Below are 23,991 nucleotides of genomic sequence, written 5' to 3' on the forward strand. Positions count from 1 at the left end.
TGAGCCACCACACCCGGCCTTAGCTGTACTAATTTTCATTCCCACCAACTGTGTATGAGGGTTCCCCTGATGGGAGCAAGTCCCCCCGAAAATCTGGCCATAAACTGGCCCCAAAACTGACCATAAAGAAAATCTCTGCAGCATTGTAACATGTTCATAATGGCCCTAACGCCCAAGCTGGAAGGTTGTGGGTTTACGGGAATGAGGGCAAGGAACACTTGGCCCGCCAAGGGCGGAAAACTGCTTAAAGGCATTCTTAAGCCACAAACAATAGCGTGAGCAATCTGTGCCTTAAGGACATGCTCCTGCTGCAGTTAACTAGCCCAACCTTTTCCTTTAATTTGGTCCATCCCTTTGTTTCCCGTAAGGGATACTTTTAGTTAATCGAATATCTATAGAAACCGTGCTAATGACTGGCTTGCTGTTAATAAATATGTGGGTAAATCTCTGTTCGGGACTCTCAGCTCTGAAGGCTGTGAGACCCCTGATTTCCCACTTCACACCTCTATATTTCTGTGTGTGTGTCTTTAATTCCTCTAGTGCCGCTGGGTTAGGGTCTGCCCTACCAAGCTGGTCTCGGCATTACCCTTTCTCTACATCCTTACAGCAACCATTTTCTCTTTTCAATAAAAGCCATTTTAACAGGAGTAAAATGGTACCTCATTGTAGTTTTGATTTACATTTTTCCGATGATTCATGCTATTGAGCTTTTTTTTCAAATACCTGTTGGCCATTTGTATGTCTTCTTTGGAGAAATGTTTATTCAGATATTTGTTCATTTTTCAATGGGATTAAAATTTTTTTTTGCTATTGAGTTGTTTGAGCTCCTTATATATTCTGGTTATTAATCCCTTGTCACCTGGGTTGTTTGCAAATATTTTCTTCCATTCTGTGGGTTGTCTCTTCACTTTATTGATTGTTTCCTTTGCTGTGCAGAAGTTTTTTTAGTTTCATATTATCCAATTTGCCCATTTTTACTTTGGTTGTTTGTGCTTTTGAGGTCTTACTCAAGAAATCTTTGCCCAGGCCAATGTCCTGGAATATTTTTCCAATGTTTCCTTTTAGTAGTTTCATAGTTTCAGGGCTTACATTTAAGTCCATAATCTTTTTTGATTTGATTGTTTTATATGATGAGAGATGAAGTCTAGTTTCATCCTTCTGCATATGATTATCCAATTTTTCCAGCACCATTAATTGAAAAGACTACCCTTTACCCTACTGTATGTTCTTGGCAACTTTGCCAAAAATGACACTTGCACTGCAAATGCCTGGATTTATATCTGAGTTCTCTTTGCTGTTCCATTGGTCTATACGTCTGTTTATATGCCAGTACCATGCTGATTTGGTTACTAGAATTTTGTGGTATGTTTTGAAGTCAGGTAATGTAATGCCTCCAGCTTTGTTCCTTTTGCTTAGGATCACTTTGACTGTCCAAGGTCTTTTGTGATTCCATTTAAATTTTAGAATTTTTTTTTCTATTTCTGTGAAGTATGTCATTGGTATTTTGATAGAGATTGCGTGGAATCTATACTATAGATTGCTTTGGGTAGTATAGACAATATAAAAATATTCTTACAATTCATGGGCATGGAGTACCCTCTCATTTTTTGTGTCTTCTTCAGGTTCTTTCATCAGTGTTACGCAAATAAACTAGAAAATCTAGAAGAAATGGATAAATTCCTTGACACATACACCCTCCCAAGACTAAACCAGGAAGAAGCTGAATCTCTGAATAGACCAATAACAGGCTCTGAAATTGTGGCAATAATCAGTAGCTTACCAACCAAAAAGAGTCCAGGACCAAACCAAACACCACATATTCTCACTCATAGGTGGGAATTGAACAATGAGGACACATGGACACAGGAAGGGGAACATCACACTCTGGGGACTGTTGTGGGGTGGGCGGAGGGGGGAGGGATAGCTTTAGGAGATATACCTAATGCTAATTGACGAGTAGTGGGTGCAGCACACCAACATGGCACATGTATACATACGTAACTAACCTGCACATTGTGCACATGTACCCTAAAAGTTAAAGTATAATAATAATAAAAACATTTCACTTCTTTAAATGTATTCCTAGGTATTTTATATTCTTTATAGCTATTGCAAATGAGATAGCTTTCTTGACTTCTTTTTCGGATTGTTTGCTGTTGGCATATATAAATTCTACTAATGTATATTGATCTTGTATCCTGCAAATTTACTGAATTTGGTTATCAGTTCTAACAGTTTTTTTGGTGGAATCTTTTGTTTTTTCTAAATATAAAATCACATCATCTGTGAATAACGCCAGTCTGACTTCTTCCTTTCTAATGTGAGGAACTGTTATTTATTGCTCCTCCTTAATTGCTCTGTCCAGGACTTGCAGCATTATGTTGATTAAAAGTGGTGAAAGTGGGCATCCTTGTCTTGTTCCATATCTTACGGGAAAGGATTTCGATTTTTCCCCATTCAGTTCATTATTAGCTGTGGATTTGGCATATATGGTCTTTATTATTTTGAGGTATCTTCTTTGTATACATAGTTTGTTTAGGGGTTTTTAAAATCATAAATGGATGGTAAATTTTGTCAGATGTTTTTCACCATCTGTTGAGATCATCATGGTTTCTGTTCTTGGTTCTGTTAATGTAATGTATCATGTTTATTGATTTGCATGTGTTGAACTATCCTTGCATCTCTGGAATCAATCCCATTTAATCATGGTGAATTATCTTTTTTATGTGTTATTGAATTTGGTTTGCTAGTATTTTGTTGAGGATTTTTGCATTTGTGTCCATCAGTGTTATGACCTGTAGTATTCTTTTTCTGTTGTGTCCTTGTCCGGTTTTGGAATCAGAATAATGCTGGACTTGTAGAGTAAGTCTGGAAATATTCCCTCCTCTTCAATTTTTTTTGACAAGTTTGAGTAGAATTGGTGTTAGTTCCTCTAAATGTTATTAATGTTACTATTTGTCACTATCAATTCAGCGGTGAATTCCTCAGGTCCTGGGCTTTTCTTTGATGGGAGAATTTTTATTATGGCTTTGATCTTGTTACTTGTTCAGGTTTTCTATTTATTCATGGTTCAATCCTGGTAGATTTTAAGTGTCCAAGAATTTATTTCTTCTAGGTTTTCCAATTTGTTTGCACACAGTCTCTAATTATTTTTTTGTATATCTAACAATTCTTAGTTTTCTTAGTTGTTATGTCTCCTTTTTTGTTTCTGAGTTTCTTTATTTGGGTCTTCTCCCTTTTTTTTAACTTAGTCTAGCTAAAGATTTATTGATTTTGTTTATTTTTTCAAAAAATCATTTTTTGTTTGATCATTTGTATTTTTATGTAATTAAATTAATTAATTAATTCATTTATTATGTTTTGTAGAGATGGACTCCCACTTTCTTGCTCAGCCTGTTCTTGATCTCCTGGACTCAAGTGATCCTCCTGTCTCAGCCTCCCAAAGTGCTGGGATTACAGGCATGAGCCATTGCATGTGGCCCCCTGTATTTTTTGTAGTCTCAATTTTATTATTTTTGCCCCAATCTTTATTATTTCTTTCCTTCTACTAATTTTGAATTTGGTTGTTCTTGTTTTTCTATTTCCTTGAGAAGCATCATCGGGTTGCTTATTTGAGGCCTTCCTACTTTTTTGATGTAGGCATTTGTTTCTATAAACTTCCCTCTTTGGCTTGTATCCTATTGATTTTGGTGTGTTATATTTCCATTTTCATTTGTTTCAAGAAATTTTTAAATTTCCTTCTTAATTTTTTCATTGACCTATTGGTCATTCAGGAGCAAGTTGTTTAATTTCCATGTGTTTGTGTAGTTTCCAAGGTTCCTCTTGTTATTGATTTCTAGTTTTATTATATTGTGGTTAGAAAAGATACTTGATATAATTTCTAATTTTTAAAATTTGTTGATACTTGTTTTGTGGCCTAACATATAGTCTGTGCTGGACAATGTCTCATGTGCTGATGAAAAGAATGTGTATTTTCAGGCCTGTATAGTTTTCATTGAAAAGTCTGATGCCAGACAAATTAGAGCTTCTTTATATGTTATTTACTTCTTTTCTCTTGTTGCTTTTAGGATCCTCTCTTTGTCCTTCACTTTTAAGAGTTTAATTATTATGTACCTTGGGGTAGCCTTATTTGGATCAAATCTGTTTGGTTTTCTCTGACCTCCCTGTGCCTGCATATTCATATGTTTTTCAAGTTTATAAAAGTTTTCTGTTATTTGAATAAGCTTCCTACCCTTGTTCTTGCTCAATTATCTCTTGCATACTAAGAATACTTAGGTTTGGTGTTTTGAAGTCATTTTCTGTAAATTGTGGGTGATTTTCATTTCTTTTCCTTTTTTGTTCTCCCCTGACACTGCATTTTCAAATAGCCTGTCTTCTAGCTCACTGATTCTGTTTTCTGCTTGATTTATTATGCTGTTGAGAGCATCTAATGAATTTTCAGGTCAGCAAATGTATTTCTCGGTTCTAAGATTTCTGTTTGATTTTTAAAAATTATTTCAATTTCTTTGTTGAATTTCTCTGATAAGTTCCTGAATTGGCTTGGCTTTCTGTGTTATCTTGGAGATCACCAAGTTTCCTTAAAATTACTATTTTAAATTACTGGTCAGAGAGCTTATATATTGCTGTGTCATTAGGATCAGTCACTAGTTCCTGGCTTTGTCTGTTTGGGAAGGTCATAGTTCTCAGTTTGCTGGTGTTTCTTGTGGATGTACATCTATGTCTTTATTTTGAAGGATTATTTATTCCAGTCTTTTGCTTCTGGCTTCTTTTGGTTTTCGTTAAATATCTTCACTTAGAGATTCCTTGTGATTTATTTGTTGAATTTCTTTCTTTTCCCCCTGCTGCTGCTTTTCTTTTCTTTTTTTTCTTTTTTTTTTTTTTTGACAAAGTCTCCCTCTGTTGCCCAGGCTGGAGTGCAATGGTGTGATCTCAGATCACTGCAACCTCCACCTCCCGGGTTCAAGCAATTCTCCTGCCTCAGCCTCACAAATGGCTGGGATTACAGGCACCTGCCACCACACCTAGCTAATTTTTTGTATTTTTAGTAGAGACGGGGTTTCACCATTTTGGCCAGGCTGGTCTTGAACTCCTGACCTCAGGTAATCCACCCACCTCGGCCCCCCAGAGTACTGGGATTACCAGCATGAGCTAATGTACCCAGCCCCTGCTGCTTCCTTTTGGGCACTAGATGGTGCCTTATGCCCAGGTTTTCCTCAACTCTATTAAAAGATCAGAGTGCTACCTGTCCCAAATGAGGGAGGTCCCAAAGGGGATATCTGGGCAGTGTGGGAATGCTGGCTAGGGGTTTGTGCCCAGTGGACCCGTGGGACATACCTCCTATAGCATGGTGGTACTGAACAGGTACTTTGATTTGGCAACTCTTTTGGTTGAGCTACAGTGCAGAGTTTCCAGGGCAGGGGAATAATATTCCAGCATCCCTCCATTGTCTCTGGCTGTTCTCAGAGATATTTCTCCTTTCAGGTACTCATGATGCTTCCAGTGGGTTGATGCAGGGACAGGTCTCCTGCTAGGGAACCCTAGATGGTCAGAAAATTGGTTGTCTACTTCGACCTTATTTTTTCTAGTGTAGAAACCATGAGTTGAGGGAAATTTTCTGTGTGTTTGGTCCTGGGAAGATTGGGAGGGGGGGTGTCACATATATGGAAGTCGAATTGTTTTAGTATCTTCTCAGAGTTTTTTTCATTTTTCTGTGCCTGCCAGGAACTGTCTCATCCTCATATTTGAGTTCCAGGATATTGCTAGTGGTAATCTTGGTGCTGTGTATTTGTTTCTGGTTTTCTGGGGTTGGGGGAGAGAAGGGAAGCCAGCTTGTTTCTTGGCCACCATTTTGGAAACAGAAACAATTTTTAAAACAAGGTGGAGAACTTGACCTACCATTTGTCAACACTGAAAGTAGAACATAGTGATTAAGGCAGTGTAATAAGATAAATAGGGCACTGAAAAGAATATAGAGTATAGAAACAGCTGTATGCAAATATGAAAACTTGGTAGTCTATATGGCAATGCTGAATGATTCAAGAGATAATATTCAGACAATTGGCTACTTATGGGAAGAAAAGACCTATATCTTTATCTTATATGCTACCAATAAATAGATATATTTCAGATAGATTGAAGCCTAAATGAGTAAAAGAAAACAATACACATTTGTAAGAATATACAGGAGGATATTTTTATATCAAGTCAATTACTTTTTAACAAGATGCTAATATAATAAATTATGAAGAAAAAGATTAACATTTTTGGCTGTACTAAGAGTCAAATTTCTTACAACAAAGAAAATCACGAAGTGAAATTTTAAATTATTTGCTAAGGCTTATCATCCACAATATGTAAATAACTATTTTAAATGAAGAAAAAGACAATTCAATAACGAAAGGGCAGTATAAGAAAGAGCAAATCCCCAAAAGGCTGACTCAATGAATCATAAACCTATCAAAAATGCTTAACCTCACTACACTACTCTAGGGAATAGAAATTAAAACAACTAACAAATGTAATTTCACACATATTGAGTTGGCAAAAAACATGAAAATCATGACAAAACCTGATGTGAGTGATAGTATGAAGAAATAATTTGCTGACACTGCTGGTGGAAATGTAAATTGTTAAAATTCTTTTGATGAGGAATTTGTCGAAATCCAATGAAGTTAATATCTGTACATCCTATAATGCAGCCATTCTATGTTTAACTAAATGCCTCAAGAAAGGTGGGTACATGTAACTACTGGATATTATAAGAATGTTTATTGCTATATTATTTGTAACAGCAAAAGAATTAGAAACTACTTAAATGTTTGTCAGTAGGATAAATAAATGGTCATATATTACAAGAGTGGAGCACTGAAATAAACAAACCGCAGCTACTTGTATCGACATGGGTAAAACTCTAAAAATGTAGTACAGTATAAAAAGCAAGTTATTCTATTGCTTTTTATACTGTAGTAATATAATTCTATATATATAATATATATAATATATATAATATAATTCTACAGAATTATATTACTGTACTATTTACTTAAAGTTAAAAAAACCCACATATAAAGGGTGTATAAATAATACTACATGTTTACGGATATACATATAAAGCAAAAATATAGAAACATGGACTGGAGGGATACATACAAACTTCAATATAGTGATTAATTTTAGAAAGAGAAGAAATGGAATAGGATAAGGGAGGGTTAATAGGCTTTAGATATGGCTTTTTTTCCAGCCAATTTTTAAAAAAGCTTTAAAAATCCCTAGCACTTTTGTCCCATTACTAGAATTTGGGTGGTGAGTATATGAATGTTTATTCTATTTTTTGTTTATGATGAAATACTTTTTTATCAGCTATTAAAACACATAAAAAAGAATAAATACTCTTGCAAATGTTGATATTACAGAATAATTACATGCTGAAGCAAATGTCCAAAGCATCTTTTTCTCCCAAAAAATATCAAACTGCCTCAACATTGTACATTAATGCTTTCCCTGCTGAGTTGACGTGCCACCTATTTTGCATATTTTATTCTTATCTATATTCTCTATTTGTTTTATTGTTATCTTTGTTGCTATGCCAACATCACAATTTCAATGACTATAGGGTAATAGTATAGGTCGATATTTGGTAGAAGAAGTCACGCCCTGTTCCCATCACTTTTCTTTTCAAAAATCTTCTAACATTTCTTGCATACTTGCTTTGCCAGTTGACCTTTTAAAATAACTTCCCTATATTATCACCAATACACATGTACTGGAAGGAAGATTTGGATTGCAGACTTGAGTTTTTATATATAATTTTGGGAATTTTTTATTTTTACAATAATGAATTTTGTCACTTAGCAATCTTGTTCAGGCATGCTTAGATACATGTCTATTTAGGTTATGAGAGTTCAACTTTATGAGGTATTTTAATAACCCAATTTTGGCTTGTGAGATATTTCTTCACATTTATGAAGAATAATTTGGATTTTGTGCATATAGAAAGTGCTTATCTTCCCTAAGTGGGAACTTCCCTCTGGTGATCTTCACAGATGTATTATTGGCACCTGTTGCGTTAACTTTTTCTCCCAAAGTGTTGGTGGCTTATTTTCACCATGTGCATTTTTTTTATTGATCTCTTCTGTTTTTATTTTTATGCTTGAAGGTGGCAGGAAAGTACAAAAGGTAAACATTGAGTATCTTATGTATGCTTTGGTAACTACTGAAATAATTTTGTGCGGTTAATTTCAGTGTTAATTATACCTATTGGTTTATGAGAGTTTGCCTACAATAGATTTTTCAGAAATGAATAATTCTCCTAAGGTAGAGGAGGACTGTATATCTCTGCATTTTTGCATTTTTCATTACGTATCATTCATTACATTTTATGAATATTCTTGCATAGATTTGTGCTGCATTTTTTATTAGTTTATTTTTATCCCTTTTCATTTAAAACGTTTCTAGGGGCACCACAGTACAGCAGTTATGAATTTGGGCTTGAGTAAGATGGACCTGGGCCCAAATCAGCCTTGCCACTTTCTAACCATTGATAAGCACATTATTTAATCTTTCCAAGCCTTCTTTATCACATGTGTAAGAAAAACCAACTTCCTACAGTTGTTGTGAGATTCATTGATTAAAATGGATATAAGACAGCAGAATGTCTGAAGAATAGTAACTATTTTACTCTCTTTGGCTGCTATAATAATATTATTTTGTTGATATTATTCCAGATTTAATTAAGAGGGAAAGACTGAAAATACAACTGAGGGGTAGGCAAATATTTAATAAAACAATTTTTTTAGGCTCTTTCAGGGAATAATGGGGTGAAAGAGTTATCCTTGAAAATAAAGAGGCATATATTTTCTTTTGAGGATGAAAGGAGGAGAACAAGATATGAGAAATAGGAAAAGGAAGAAGTCTAAATGTAAAGATAGTCATATCAGATAATGTTGATGTTCTTTCATTTTTCATCATGAAAGAAACAAATAATCCACTAACAAAGATTGTGTAAGTGTGGAATTTGGGGAGCAAGTAGGTTCCTTTATTCATCCATCTGTCCATCCATCCATCTATCCATCCATCCATCCATCCATCCATCCATCCATCCATCCATTTGTTTACTCAATTTCTTATTCTTTGTAGCAACATGTTTTATATGTTTGTGTGGTAGATAAAGTATGAAGTGCTTTATATTATTGTATAATTAATATTTTGAAGCTTCAAACTATCCTTATGAAGTAGTTTTTTTTTAAGGCTAGCTCAAATCAGGGATAACCCCTTTCTTTGTGCCATGACTACATTTTCATTCTTATAAAATTATCAATGAAATGGAAGTTGCAGGACATCACATCCTAGGGAGAAATTTAAGAATTGTTCTATCACACCGTGTTAAATGTTATCACATCAGTTTCATCCCTCTGTTTGTAAAATGTCTTATTTTTTGTCTCTATTTCTGAAGAGATGAAAACTATTCAGATTTTGGGAGGTTGAACACAGAAGCTTTTACTGGAAATTAGATATTGTGATTTAAAAGGGGGAAATGTTCTGACCCCACTTTATAATATCTCTTAAAGCAAAAATAATAGACAGTTGTTTGTTCAATTATTAATATTTTCTTATTTGAGCTAGATTCAATGGGCTGGTCACTCTTTGTTCTTTAGAAACTAAGTGAAATAAGGATATAATACAGATTTGGCACATATGTTTCTCATTGAAACTTTGTATAATTACATATTCTTTTTGTTTCAATAATGTGGAATTTATCTTTTAAGAAAGTTGTACCTAGGTCTTGGAGGTGACTTAAGGAAAATATCTCACTATTGAAAACTTTAGATTTCATATTTTTCCAAAAGAGAATGGAAGCTATAGAAACGGGGGCTTTAGTCCTAGAAAGAGAATTTGATGAAGTGTCTTCCAGACCTGGCAGGAACTATTATCACCCACATTTAACAGGTGCTTGTAAATATTGCTTATTAATCATTTTTTCCTGCCCTGCCATCCTTTCTTCCTTTACCAGAAAAACAATAGCTTTAAATCAGTTGTTCTTTCCTAAAGTGTCATCTTTCTATAACACCCATAAAATCCATATCAGCTCCACTTTACTGTTGTTGGCCTTATCCTCAGAGTCACAACACTCAGTGCAATGAATGGCAAGAAAGCCCAACTTCCTAAGTTAGCACTAGTACTATGGGTAGAAATGTCATCAAACAGCTACTGGGTCAACCAGCAGGGGAACTCTGGGTTCTACCAGTTCCTCTAACTGAGGTATAGAGATGTAGTAAAAGCTCATATGGTTTGCAATTTAGGTTCAGCTATGTAACTCCTGTTACTCGGCTCTTAAGCTTTCTCCTAAACTGCCAAGAGTTAATTTTTAATTAGTCCGGTCTTTGAAATTTTTATTTTGTGCCTACTCTGCGCTAGCTTCTTCAGGTAGGAAAATGGGGAAAGTAAATAGTATTGAGTGTTTAACTTGGACTAGGGACTTTTCTAAGTGTGGCAGCTGGGAAGTTGTCAACTAATCAGCAGTAAAACAATGTAGGTGACAGGAGAGAGTTACAAGATTCATGGGGATATAATGCAGGGTGTTTTCAGAGTGACCTTCGAAGAAAAGATGCCTCTAAAGAGCATATTGGAAAAATGTTACTGAGAAACAGTCAAGCCTTTTGATAACATGAATTGGTGATGGACTGAGTAGAGTAATTTATTGACTTTCTTCATCAGTATTCCAAATCTGCAGAGGGAGAAAATAGAGGTTTCAACACAGGCAAGGATAGGGCAGTTCTTGGCACCAAAGAAGAAGTAGTTGACTTATGAGGTTGCTATTCCTGCACACATGCCTACAGAAATGCAAGCAGACCATCTACAAAGCAAGTGGTCTGTGAAACTAACAGAATAAATGGATATTTTGTCTAAAATTTGTCAAGTCTTCCTGAGTTCTTACAATAGCTGACTATGCTTAAGTATTGGACTCTCAAGCAGACCATTTTGAAAGAGACCCCTTACCTTTTGTCAGTTGGGAAAAAGATGTTCATTGGGCTATCAGTAAGGGTTTCAAGTTGGAATAGATGGTACGTTAATATTAGCATAATTAAGGAGGGTTTTAAAAAGAGGTATATTTACAAGATATGGCCAAGGGTAGGTAAATCACAAGGGATTTGCAATACTCTAAAGCTAGTTCCCACCTCTATGACTAAAAGAACAAGAGAAAGGAGTTGCCACTGGAATCACAAAAAGAGACTCATAGAGACAGGTCTACCTGGAGAAGAGTTATGACTTTCAGTTCTATCCCACAGAGAAGAACAAAAATGATTATCCCAACCTCACCTTCCTCCTTATATATTATCTTCTGCTGGGACTCTCTAAACCAAACCTGACTAGGAGCAAAGAGTAAGGGAGACCATTAACTCAGCCTTCTAGAGCAGAAAATGGGATGGAGAAGGGTGGAGAAAGGATATGAAGGGGCAAACAAAAGATATACAGTGCAAAAGCAGGACCTCTGGAATATTGCTTGAATAGTCTTTATGTTTTTGTTTGCCACCTCAGGCAGTTTACCTGAAAGGAAGTGCTCAAGCAGACAGATTGAAATCAAAGACCCAAGAAACCTCCTTGGTTGGGTCACCTTTTTAGAGCTTCTTTTGGAAGGCTAGAACAATCCTGACTCAACTCAGCTGGTGAAGAGAGATGGTCAGTGTGCTGACCTGTATGGGGCCAAAAGGGATGAAATCAAGTCAACCTTTTTGAAAAAAAACAGTTAACATTATTGTTATGCGAAAACCCTTTGTTCAAATGAAATCTCACCTCAAGCTTCAGGTCTTCACACATGAAGGTGCAGCTGCTCTGGATGAAGTGTCTGTGGAATGAAGGGGAAGGGGAATATGGAAGCCTCCAAGAACTCTTGAACTCTTGGGCTAGAGCTCTGATGGCACAGTTTTGGAATAGCTGGTCTTTTTTAAAGGCTCTTTTCATGTACCAAGGGAAACCAAGACCTGGTGAGCAGAAGTGTATTGTCCACAGTCACCCAGGAAGCTAGTGGCCACTCTACTGCCAAAGCCAGGTCTCTTCACTCTTAGTCTCATTGTTCTTTCCATCTTCTCCTGGTGGGTATCATAGCCTGGACTTTTTTTTCCTTAAATTGCAAATATTCTGTGTGCACAGGCTGTTTCCTCCAGAATATTCTTATGGTGCTGAGGCAGGAGAGCTGCCCATGCTATTTGCTCATAGACATCAAGGGTGCAAAAATCCCCTGCTTTCTTCAAGTTGTGGCACTCTATGTGGGTGGTTAATGTGGGCATGGCAGCCTTTGATGTGGTATCCTTTCAGTCTGATGTGGCTTATACTTGCCACATTTTTCCTCATAGTAATTCTCTTAATTGTGTTTTCCAAGTCCTGACTATGACATTAGCTATCATTTTGTCATCTTAATTTTTCAGATTTTGTCTTTCAGGAAGCTGCTTCTGCAATTTTCTGATGCTACTCCAGAGGGCTGGATGGAGCCCTGATAATGTAGGTGCACAGCCAGGCTCTGCCCACCCTAAGATTTAGTAGGTGGCCTCCTAAATGTAGTGGAGGTGGCTTCTCTGTATCCTCACACTTAGCAATAATTCTTTCAAAAATAAAACCTCTAAAGTTCAAACAAACCAAACTTTAAACAAACTGAGATATTTTTAGAGTGACACTTTTGTAGTAAATTCTTATAATTTTATATTGCATTGGCATCCATTTTGAATATAAGTTGAACTTCATACCAGAAGCAGGGCCTAGTGACTTTTGACAGTTTCCATTTCACCACCTTCTCCCAGTTTCTCCAGATGTCTGTTTTAGACAACTGCCTCCTTGTGATCACCCTCCATGGGACAGCTAGCTGCAACCTACTTGACTCGCTTCACTAACCCCTGTAACGCACATGGACTGTGCAGGTATGCCACAGTGGGCATCTCTGAGACACAGCGAGACCTCACAGAACTTGTGCCTGCTTGCTTTAAACCCACCAATTAGTGCTCCCCTTGGGAAACCTGCTTGGGCAGCACTCTGAACCTCAATAAAGACTTTGGTCCACAGACTTCTCTTATTCTGTCTCTCTGACTGTCCACCCACTGGTGGAGTGTGCATGTCCCAGATAGCTTCCACTTCCTGCTGGCTCTTCTCTCTGGGATCTGTAAGTAATAAACTGCTCCTGCTATTTCATGTGTTTTGTTGAATTGCTTCCTCTGTGTCTCAGCTGACTGACACACCAAACCCAACTTCTTTCCCCGTCAGGGCTCTCCTAGAGGATGGCTATCTTAGTAGAAGTAAACTAGACACAGCTCAAATAACAGCCTCAGGGTGTCTGCCAGTATAATCAAGTTTCTTGTAAGAGAAACCTCAAGACCAAATTAGAGAAAAGAAATATAACAACTTTATAAAAACTAAATTCTATGATACAATTATTTATACTTTGTACCATCTTCAAGCCTCAAAAAGATTTTTATTGTTTAAAAAATATTTTATTTTTAAGATATACTTTATTAAGATAACTTAGTAAGTAAAATATTTAAAAAGATAATTTCTTTGATTCAAAGTCTTTTATATTTTTGTGTCTGTAGTTGAAAAATAAAGCTAATAGGTTTCTTTCTTACCCATAGAATCTCTCTCAGCATTGTATTAATCCAGCCAGGTCTCTATGCAAAGATGACATAAAAAAGTCATTCCTGTGATGCCCTCCTTCTCTAACTTCTAAAAAGGGAATCCCCCAGTGAATTTTAACTTCTTATTTTTTTTTTTGTATTTCATCCTCTTTTCCCTAGGAAGAGAAATAAAGTGGCCAAGGTCATATTGCAGGTCATATTTCTAACCTTCTGCAATTCTGATTGTTCTTGGAAGAAAAGATCAGAGTGCTACTGAATATATAGCAGGAAGTCCTAACCTTCTTCAGAGGAAGCAAATTTTCAGGTGTGTCTTCAAAGACAAATAGGAGTTCTGTGGAAGATTGAAGAAGAGAGATGTACAGATGTGTAAAGAACACTCCAGGTAGGGATCAGTATTTGTGAAGACACTTGTAAATCATCATAGAAAACAGTCACACATTCTCTCTGGTGCAGAACCAACTCCCTGATTCTCAACATACTTTCTTCCTTTGGCCTCCCCCTTTCTTGCTTCCTTTATTCCTCTCTCTTCCTATTCCCATTTCTTCTGCAAGTTCCCATTTCTCTGCTCACTTCTTAATGGCTGCTTATTCTCAGGGCTTTGTCCTTGGACCTATTTGTTCCTCAATTTAACTTGTAGATTTTGCTCTCCACTCCATGGATTTAATCACTATTTGCTAACTGTATATAGAGAGTTGGTTTTTTTTAGTATATAGATAATAATAATAATTAAATCCATAGTCTTCTTATTTATTTATTTATTTATTTAAGACAGAGTCTCGCTTAGTCGCCCAGGCTGGAGTGCAGTGGCGCGATCTTGGCTCACTGTAAGCTCTGCCTCCCGGGTTCATGCCATTCTCCTGCCTCAGCCTCCTGAGTAGCTGGGACTACAGGCACCTGCCACCATGCCTGGCTAATTTTTTTTGTGTTTTTAGTAGAGACGGGGTTTCACCGTGTTAGCCAGGATGGTCTCGATCTCCTGACCTTGTGATCCACCCATCTCAGCCTCCCATAGTGCTGGAATTACAGGCGTGAGCCACCACAGCCAGCCAAATCCATAGTCTTCTAAGAATCATATCAAAGAAGTTTACTTTGTTGTCTGAAATCTTTTTTATCTTTTTGAAATGATATTATTGTAAATTTGTACACTGTTGTATTTTACCCATTTATTTACTTTTTCAACAAATATTTTTTGAGTGCTTATTAGATGTCTAACACTGTGGTAGGTGCCAAAGATATAATAGTACAAGGGGACAGGAGGTTGAATAGCAAGGGGCATCTGACAGACAATTAGTCAAGATGAACTAAATTGTGTTCTGGTGAAAAATACAAATCCCAAAGTTTCAGTGACTTAATGCAAGAAGGGTTGATTTCTCATTCATGCTATAGTCTTACAACTCCACCATCATAATCATAAAATCATTTGCTTTCAGCCACAAGAACAAGAGAGAGACCATGGAGAATTCCCACCTAGTTGTCACTACTTCAGATAAGGGTGATGTCATCGCTGCCAGGCAGCAGAGCACAGCTAGTCACAAAGCCCTATCCTTCAGCAAGAGAGGCTGGAAAAATGCGGAGGAGACATGGGGTGGCACCACTGTCTAGCCCACATCCAGTGCAGGGATCAGGAGCTACTTCTCTGAGAAAGAGGTATTTATTTTAAGCTAAGACGTTAAGTAAGAGTGAGGCTAGCTGACTAAGGAACATGTGGAAAAGCATTTCAGGCAGAGGGAACTGCATGGGGAGAATGTGAGGGGAGAGAGACTGGCACATTTGAGGGATTGCAAGATGACCAGTGTGGCTTAATGGGTGGGGAAAACTCAGGTTAGAATATGGGCAGAAGCCAGATTGTTCAGGACCAGGTCAGGTAGGGAATGTTAAAGATTTTTGGTTGTCTCTACTAAATGTATAGAAATTCACTTAGAAATTTTAAGCAAGGGCATGACATTGAGCCCTTTGTGTTTTAAATGATTACTCTGACTATAAAGTGAAGAATTTATTGGAGAAGATATAAATAGGTCTGGGAGACCAGTTAGGAGGTTTTTGGAAATCCAGGAGAGAGGTGATGGCAGCTGGGATAAACAAAGGAACAATGAAAGTGGAGAGAAATAGATGTGTTTGAATAATTTAGGAAATAGAACTAACAGACAAGGGAGGGATTGGATATGGAGGGTGTAGGAATCAGGGTATTGATAACACGATTTTTCCTGGAAGAGCAACTCCTGAGCTAGGAAATAGGAAGCACAACAAGTAGGTTTGTTCAGCGTAGGGGTGAGCAGTGAGGGAGTGAGCAATCATGTATTTAGTCTTAGAGCAAGAACTGGGGTTGCTTGTTCGATATCTAAATGGAGCTGTTGATGAGTGAGTTAGATATGTTTTATGGAGCTTCAAATAAAAGCCTGGACTGGAATGATACATTGTAACTCCTTGATTTATAGATAGTAATTAAAACCATAGAAGGGACTGGGAGTGCCTCAAGTAGAGGAAAAGACAGCTCACCACAGATCCTGAGAAAAAGAGGGAGAGGTTAGGAAGAGTTGGAGAAGTGAGCAAAAGATTGGGAGAAATAACTAGAGACGGAAAAGGGAAACCCAAAGAGTGTAAGGTCATCCTGGAGAAGGGTCTTCCCTTATGCTTCGAATAAGGATTTTTTTTGGTGAAGGTTGATGAGGTATCAAGTAAGATGAGGGCAGAAAATGTCATTAGATCAGGCCCATGAAGGTTCTCAATGACCTGAACAGAACAAGAGTAGCTTTGGTAGACAACTCTGTTATCAACTTTGAAGTTAACTTTCAGCTGTGTTTGGTTTAATTTCTCTGAGTAACTTCTCTAACAACTGGATTTTGTTAAAAAAAAAACTAAATGTTTTAAAAAGTTTTCTATAGAGCAGAACACTGACTAACAGAATGGAAATTTAACTGTTTCAGCACACAGCAGATTGGTACAAGTGATATAGGTTTTCAAAGTTGAATTTGGTGAACAACTTTTTTTTTAAAGTTTAAAGATCAGTATGCCATTGGAACAACTGTGATATAAAAGTGGAACTGTGTATCTTCTTAGTATGCTTTTCATTGGTGCTAAACAATTATTTCCAGTTTGCTTTTTATTCAAAATTAGAAAGTACAGAAAACAAGAGAGGCTAGAGCTATAGAAATTATCCAGGGGATGAATTAGAGAAATGGTTCTGTGAGGGAAAATTAATGATGCTGTCTAGCCTGTGAGAGAAAATGAGAAGGAGCACCCCATAATCTTTTAGTCAGGACTATAAGGAGGTACAGAGATAATGCTGACTAGTGGCTCTTCATATCATGGAGGGCCAAAGGGAAAGAATTGGGCTAGAATTTCTGTAAGAGATGAATAGTTTGATAATAAGAGCCATTTGAATGTAAATGATTAAAAAGCTGTAGAAGGTTATGAAGAGATGTGGGAGATTTCCTATCTTACAACATACGTAGCAAAAGAGTTGGCAGTCATTTGGGATTCTGTCATTCTTAATGGGGTTTTCTGGGAATGGGAAGCCATCACACATCTTTCAGGGACCTCGCTGATAAGAGAAATAAGCCAGCGAGGCTCCTGAAAAGGGCAGCTAAGTGTTCCCCACCTTTTCCTCATAGTATTCCTCAGCCATGCCCTTATGATGTTTAAAGAACCAGAAGGACTTCCTGGTCTACTCTAAAACCTTTGGGAGGTCTGGGATTTGGCTGCTTTTGAGGCTTTGCTTGTGTCCTATTTAGTGAAGTTAGTTAAAGATACACTGAATTGTATTAGGACCTTATCTTAAAAACCAACATATTTCGTTCTGTAAGAACCTCCCTAGTATACCCTGCTAATATACCTACCCTCCTTAATATCTTCAACTTTTCAAGCACTTTTGAGTGACCACTTCCCTTTACTATGCAAATAACAGTAATTTGAGCCTGCAGCTCATGTGAGCCTGGGAAATCTACTCCTGTTTCAATGATTTCTGAAGATCCCAGGGAATGCTCACATGTCTTCGTGCTTTGCTGGTTGCACCTCCCGTTGAACCACTGTGCTGAATGGGGCTCCTCTTGCCATTTCTTTGGCTGCCTCCAGAAACCACCTCCATGTTATTGAGCTGCTTCCCTGCTGTCCTTCACGCTATGTATGGATACAGACCTTCCTTTAGATGTTACCCACTCAATGGACACAAAGTATTTTAAGCAGACTTTAGTAAGTTTTAGTGCAGCAAGGAGGAGAGGGAGAGGTGACTTACACTGCAGAAAAAGAAAACAAACCTGGTTATAAACATTGCTTCTGAAGTCTATACATGCACAACATATGGGCCTCCTACTGAGTCTTTCCTTCTTGACTCTGGCCTGCCACCATATTGCTGGAGGTCATTGATCTTCCCAGAATCTCCTTTCTCATTTCCACTTTCCTAAGTCAGGTCCCCAACCCTTTTCCTCACCACTTTTATGAGAACCAATAAGCTTTTCACATTATTTTTGCAGAGTAATTTAAGTTTAGGCACTTGTTGACTTGACTAAATGCATAGCATTTGCTTTCTTTGCACAATGGCAAACGATTTTCTTTGCAAAGTTGAAGCACATTCGAGTTCTTTGTTTCATATTTTTCATCAGTAGGGCTCTGGCCTTTAAAATGACCTTATAATTTTGAGATGATAAGTCATTCTTACAGGCTTCTAAGGTCCCAAACAAAATTATTAAGCATATGCATGGTTAAAGTACTTGAACTTTCCTTTCCCAGAGTCTGTTGCTGCCAATTTCAGATAGTGGAAAATTTGTCTCTAAGAAAATATATGTGCGTGTGTGAACTCCCAGGGTTTAAATAAAGTCTATCCCCTTTACATTGATATTCTCAATATTGCATAATTTACCTTATAGTGGTAGTTAGCAGAGGAGAATATGCAGACAGAAGCAAATTCATAGAAAGAATTTCTAGAAGAACTTGGGGAGAGGTTAAAGGGAGTGAACTTCACTCCCAATCTGCAACATCCATCAATCCTCAAGTCCTGTTAATGTTGCCTCTTTAATGTCTATCTGTTCTGCAGTTACCTGCTTAAAGTCAGTATGTGCTAGTTTTGTATTCCTAGCTCCTAACAAAGACTGATAAATAGAAGGTACTCCTCCAAAGGTTGTTGCATGACTGCATGGATGGAGGAATAAATGAGAAGGAACTAGTGATGCTGGAAATGTGAAGGTAGAATCCTAGGCAGGCAGGACCAGAGGAGTTGCCTTTTCCTCAGCAGAAAGCTGGAAGAGAGAAAGGAAAGTAAGTGTAGGGTCAAAAGAACATGATAAGATTGAAAAAGGTAAAATACAAAGCCTGTAATAGATTTTTACAGATCAGTTAGGTAGAGAAGGGGAAGTGTGACTTAAGTTGCTGTGTAAAGATAGAAGGTTTTTATTTATTTACAAGCTAATTTGAGCCATTGGCAGGGTGAGGGAATAAATAATAATCAGCACCATTGTTTATTAGACACTCACTTGTACCTAATTTAATACTAAGTGTGTCATGACCATCTTATTTAGTTTTTATATCAACTCTATATGGGTAGATTTAATTATCTTCATTTTATAATTGGAGAAATTGAGTCTTGGAGAAATTAATTAACTTGCCCAGGATTGCATGTAAAGTAAGGAGTCGGGATTTGAACTCAGATCTGTCTGACTCTAGATACTGACTCTTAGCCTCTGTGCTACTGTTGCATATAAATACTGATAATACATTGTATCTCCTTCATCTTAGTGTGGCTTGATTCTCATGTTTAGAAGGAGGAAACAGCAGGAAGGCAGGAGTGTAAGTTTAAAGAAAAATAAAAAATGCAGGAAGAACGGACTCTAGGCAGCCTCCACTTACTTCACAACTTTACCTAGAGTTGCTTTAATTATTCTGAGGAATAAGCTAAGTTTTAAAATGCTAACTGTACACTAGGTAAACATTTAATTTTCTCCCAAATCTATTTTATAGTTGAAGGAGCTCTGGCTCTGAGAACAAACTAGTACTTTGTATAGATTTACAAAGCTAATACCTTAACTGGAGTCAACCCCAGACCTGTCAATCTCAAGACCACACTCTTGCCATAACTCCATAGCAACCCTTTGTGCAATAGCAAGCATTCATCATAGGTAGATTAATAATATTTTATAGTAAAAGAATCACATAGAGCTCAGGTAACTCAAATACTTCATTTGGTATTAAGAAAATGGGGTTTTAAAGAAGCAAATTGATGTGGCAGTGATCATACCAGTGGTCAGTGAAAACACTGCTTTTTGCTCAGCTTTCCTGGCTTTCATAATCTTCTTTTTGCCACTAGAATTAACTGTCTTTTTAAATCTTAGATGCATTCTTTGACCAAGGTTAGATCCATATGTGTATACCAACAGAGCATGAGGGTGAGTCTGCTGTTTTCTTTGGGCAGCTCTCTCTTTTAGGGAAAGCACTTCACAAATGTCTGTGCCTCGGGCTCTGATCCATTTTCTTTGGTGGTGCCCAGGTATGTAGAATTAGATATTAGTACTTGCTTGTTGGCTCTCTGTTAAAGCTTTTGAATGAAGTCTGCCTGTTAATTGTTTAAAAATGGGGCTAATTATTCTTCTTTCTGCAGCCACAGACTTCACAATGATGGTGTATTTGCATTCAAATATTGGACATGCACTATGTACTAAATATTTGAATTCACCGAAGCAAAGTGTGTGTCCCTGGGATAACTAATATCTTCTGAATTGTAAAATTCAGGAGTTTTATAAAGCAAAAGGAACACTGATGAAATTAAACTAACTTGGGAATAATAGGCTGCTTTTCAAGGTTAGTCTTCTGTGTCTAAATTATATATGTATTATTGTTCCTCACTTGCATGACCAATTATAGGGAAGTTCCTTATTGTGAGATGCGATACTTTTATATAATTGCAGCAGCTTCAGCAGTTTCGAAGGAGGTTTCGCTGGCAAAACATAGTCTCAGGGAAAACAAATTATGTTGATTTACTAGCAATTCTGCAAATGGGTTGTCTAGGGGAATCGGGGGAGTCTTTTTATGAAGCACAAAGAAACTGCTATTTGACATTTTAAATTGCTTGCTTGGAATATGCAAAACTGCAGATATCTAATTGCATGTTGTCTCCTCTGAGGAGTCACTATTTTTATTTGGAGACTGTGTGATGATTAAGGGGGAGAAATGATACTCATTTTCCCAAGTCACAGAGGTCAGGGCAGGGGCTATAACATCCAGGAAAAAGCAAAGCACAGCAAATCAGTAGTGAATTCCTATTTAAAACTGCTCTAGTAGCTCCACGTTTTACTGAAATTAGATTATTTGAATGTTGTCACCACGTGAGCAGCATGAGAAGGGAAGGCACTTGCCAACCTAAAAATGACAATGGCATTTCTCAGATGGCCAGTTGTGATGAGTCCCTGAAGCAGACCAGGGAGCTGCTCTCTTGACAAGTCACCTACATACAATAGATGCCCACAGGAAGATGCAGAATGGCTAGGTCTTGTGGCTCCGAAGGATAAGAATGCTGTTTGTGCTAAAAATAAAAATGGAGGCATAAGGATGCGGGGCCATTGCGCGCGCGCTCTCTCTCTCTCTAACTAAATCTTTGAGAAAACTTGACTTTCTTCTGGGAATTTCTGAGCTGGGATTGTGGAGTACTTGTCATAAATTTGTGCTTTCTTTATTTCTTTAAACATAAACATGGCCAGGCTTTTTTTTTCTTTCTCTTTGCACTAAATGTTTTAAACTCTTTATGTGTGTCACTTATGTGGAACTTATGATACTTGCTGTTTTATCATACTTTTGTTTTATGCCCGGTTGCCAGGTAGGAAAATTATAGAAAGTAGAGTCATCATTTGAAATATCTTACATCTCCTGTCTTGCCTAGCATGGTGGTGCTTTTCATGCAGAAAGTTCGCAGTAAACGTTGCTAAATGAATAAACAGATACATCTTGGACAACCTCTGGACTTTTTCTCCCCAGATGTTTCCCAGTGCCTATAGCATGTGTCGGGGGCATAAGCTCACAATTTCACTTCCTCCTAGATGTATTGGGTGATGGGCATGGAGACCTCTGCTTTGTTCCTTCCATCTCCTTACTGGTTTCTTCTCCCAGGACTTACAAAGTGAAGAGAAATGTCAAGGCTGTCTTCCAGACCTGGGGCTGTGTGCACAAAATTTTCATATTTTTAAGCTCAGAAACTCAGTAAGAAATTTTTTTTTTCACTGCTCAGACAGTATAAACTATGTGTATTATATCCTTGGTGAGTTTTCTTAATGGGAAATGTAACTGCCTTCAGTTTCAAAGAATTAGGCCCCTTTTTCATGACCCTTTATTTATTTATTTTTTTCACAAGAGTCTTGCTAGAACAATGAACTGTCTTTAGTTTTTCTGGAGCTAATATTACTCTTTACCCCTAAAATTTTAAATATAGTGTGGCCATCATTGTTTTTGGCAATCTCTCCATGAGATAGATTTAAGGCTAATATTCAGAATGCCAATTTTCATTCATTTTTATTCTTAAGAAAATAGTCTTATATTTATAAATGAATCTTGTAATGAAATCACAACCCTCTCAAATTCTACATGCAATCTGTGTGTACTCCTATTTGAGATCAGAGTCATTTTTACTTTAAATTCTAAAACAGAATTTTGCTAAGTTTATGATAGTGCAGAAAGATCTCAATAAACATTGCTAAATGAATAAATGGATGTATTTATTGATTTCGAAGTAGGAATAACTTGAACAATAGGCTATAGAGGTAGAGCTGAAGATCAGGCTGGGTAAACCTGCCACCAAAAAGAGGGAAATGAAGATAAAAGCTTAGGAAAGAAGAGAACTGAGGACTGAATAGAGAACAGGAGGTAGGATGATTATTTGTGGTAACTGATTCAGGCTGTGTGCTTAGGACAAATCAGGAATTTGCAGCAAGCGTAGGGTGTGTGATCTGAGAAAGGGGAGAAATTAGTTTGCCTATGTTAGATAACTCCTGAAGCATGCAGTTCCAATGGAACCTGGCATCCTGTCAGGTACATGGGTGTTAAAAATGGTCCAGAGTCATTGAAACTCTTCATTTTCCAAACATAAGCAACGGCTGAACACTCTCTATTCTAATAATTTTATAAACTAAAGCACATAGAACTCCCCAAAAATAAATATTCATCCTTGAAGATGAGCTCATGTTTAAAAATTACAAATTACATAAGTGAGATCTAGCAGATGCAACAAATGGAATAATTAGTATTTTAAGATCTAAACATTTTTCCAATTTTTTTATTGTGTTAACATACACATAACATAAAATTTACATCTTAACTATATTTAAGTGTACAGTTCAGTGGTATTAAATACATTTATAATGTTTGTTGTGTAACCATCAACACCATCCATCTCTATAACTTTCCATCTCATAAAATGAAACACTGTATTACCCTTTAAACAGTAACTCCCCATTTCCTCCTTGCCCCAACCTCTGGCCACCATCTTTCTACTGATTTTTGCTATGATTTTGATTACTATAAGTACCTCATGTGAGTGGAATCATACAGTATTTGTTTTTTGTGACTGACCTATTTCACTTGGCACAATGTCCTTAAGGCTTATCCATGTTGTAGCATATGTAAGAATTTCCTTCCTTTTTAAGATTAAACAAAATTCCGTTGTGTGTAGATACTGTATTTTGCTTATCCATACATCTGTTGATGGACACTTATGTTGTTTCCACACTTTAGTATTGTGAATAATGGTATTTAAACATGGTTATACACATATTCCTTTGAGAGTCTGTTTTAAATATGAGGAGTATATACTCAGAAGAGGAAGTACTGGATTATATGGTAACTCTGTTTTTAATTTTTTGAGGAAATTCCATACTGTTTTCTACAGCAGGTGTACCATTTTACATTCCCACCAAGAGTGTGCATGGGATTCAGTTTCTCCACATCCTTGCCAACACTTGTTATTTTCTGTTTTCTTGATAGCAGCCATCCAGATAGGTGTCAGGTGGTATCTCATTGTAGTTTTGATTTGCATTCTCCTGATGATTAGTGATGTTGAGCAACTTTTCATGTGCTAATTGGCCATTTGTATACCTTCTTTAAAGAAATGTCTATTCAAGTCCTTTGCCCATTTTTGAATGGGGTTGCTATTGTTCTTTTTATAAATGTTTGATAGAATTCACCAGTGAAGCCATCTAATTCAGGGCTTTTCTTTGTTGGGAGATTTGTGATTACTGAATCAATCACCTTACTAGTTATAGGTCTATTCAGATTTTCGATTTTCGTGATTTAGTCTTGGTAGGTTTTGTGTTTCTAGAAATTTGCCCATTTTATTTAGGTTATACAATTTGTTGGTGTACAATTATTTATAGTACTCTTTGTAAATCCTTTATATTTCTGTAGA

This window comes from Gorilla gorilla, chromosome 4 (genome assembly GCF_029281585.2).
Source record: "Gorilla gorilla gorilla isolate KB3781 chromosome 4, NHGRI_mGorGor1-v2.1_pri, whole genome shotgun sequence".
Classification (NCBI taxonomy): domain Eukaryota; kingdom Metazoa; phylum Chordata; class Mammalia; order Primates; family Hominidae; genus Gorilla; species Gorilla gorilla.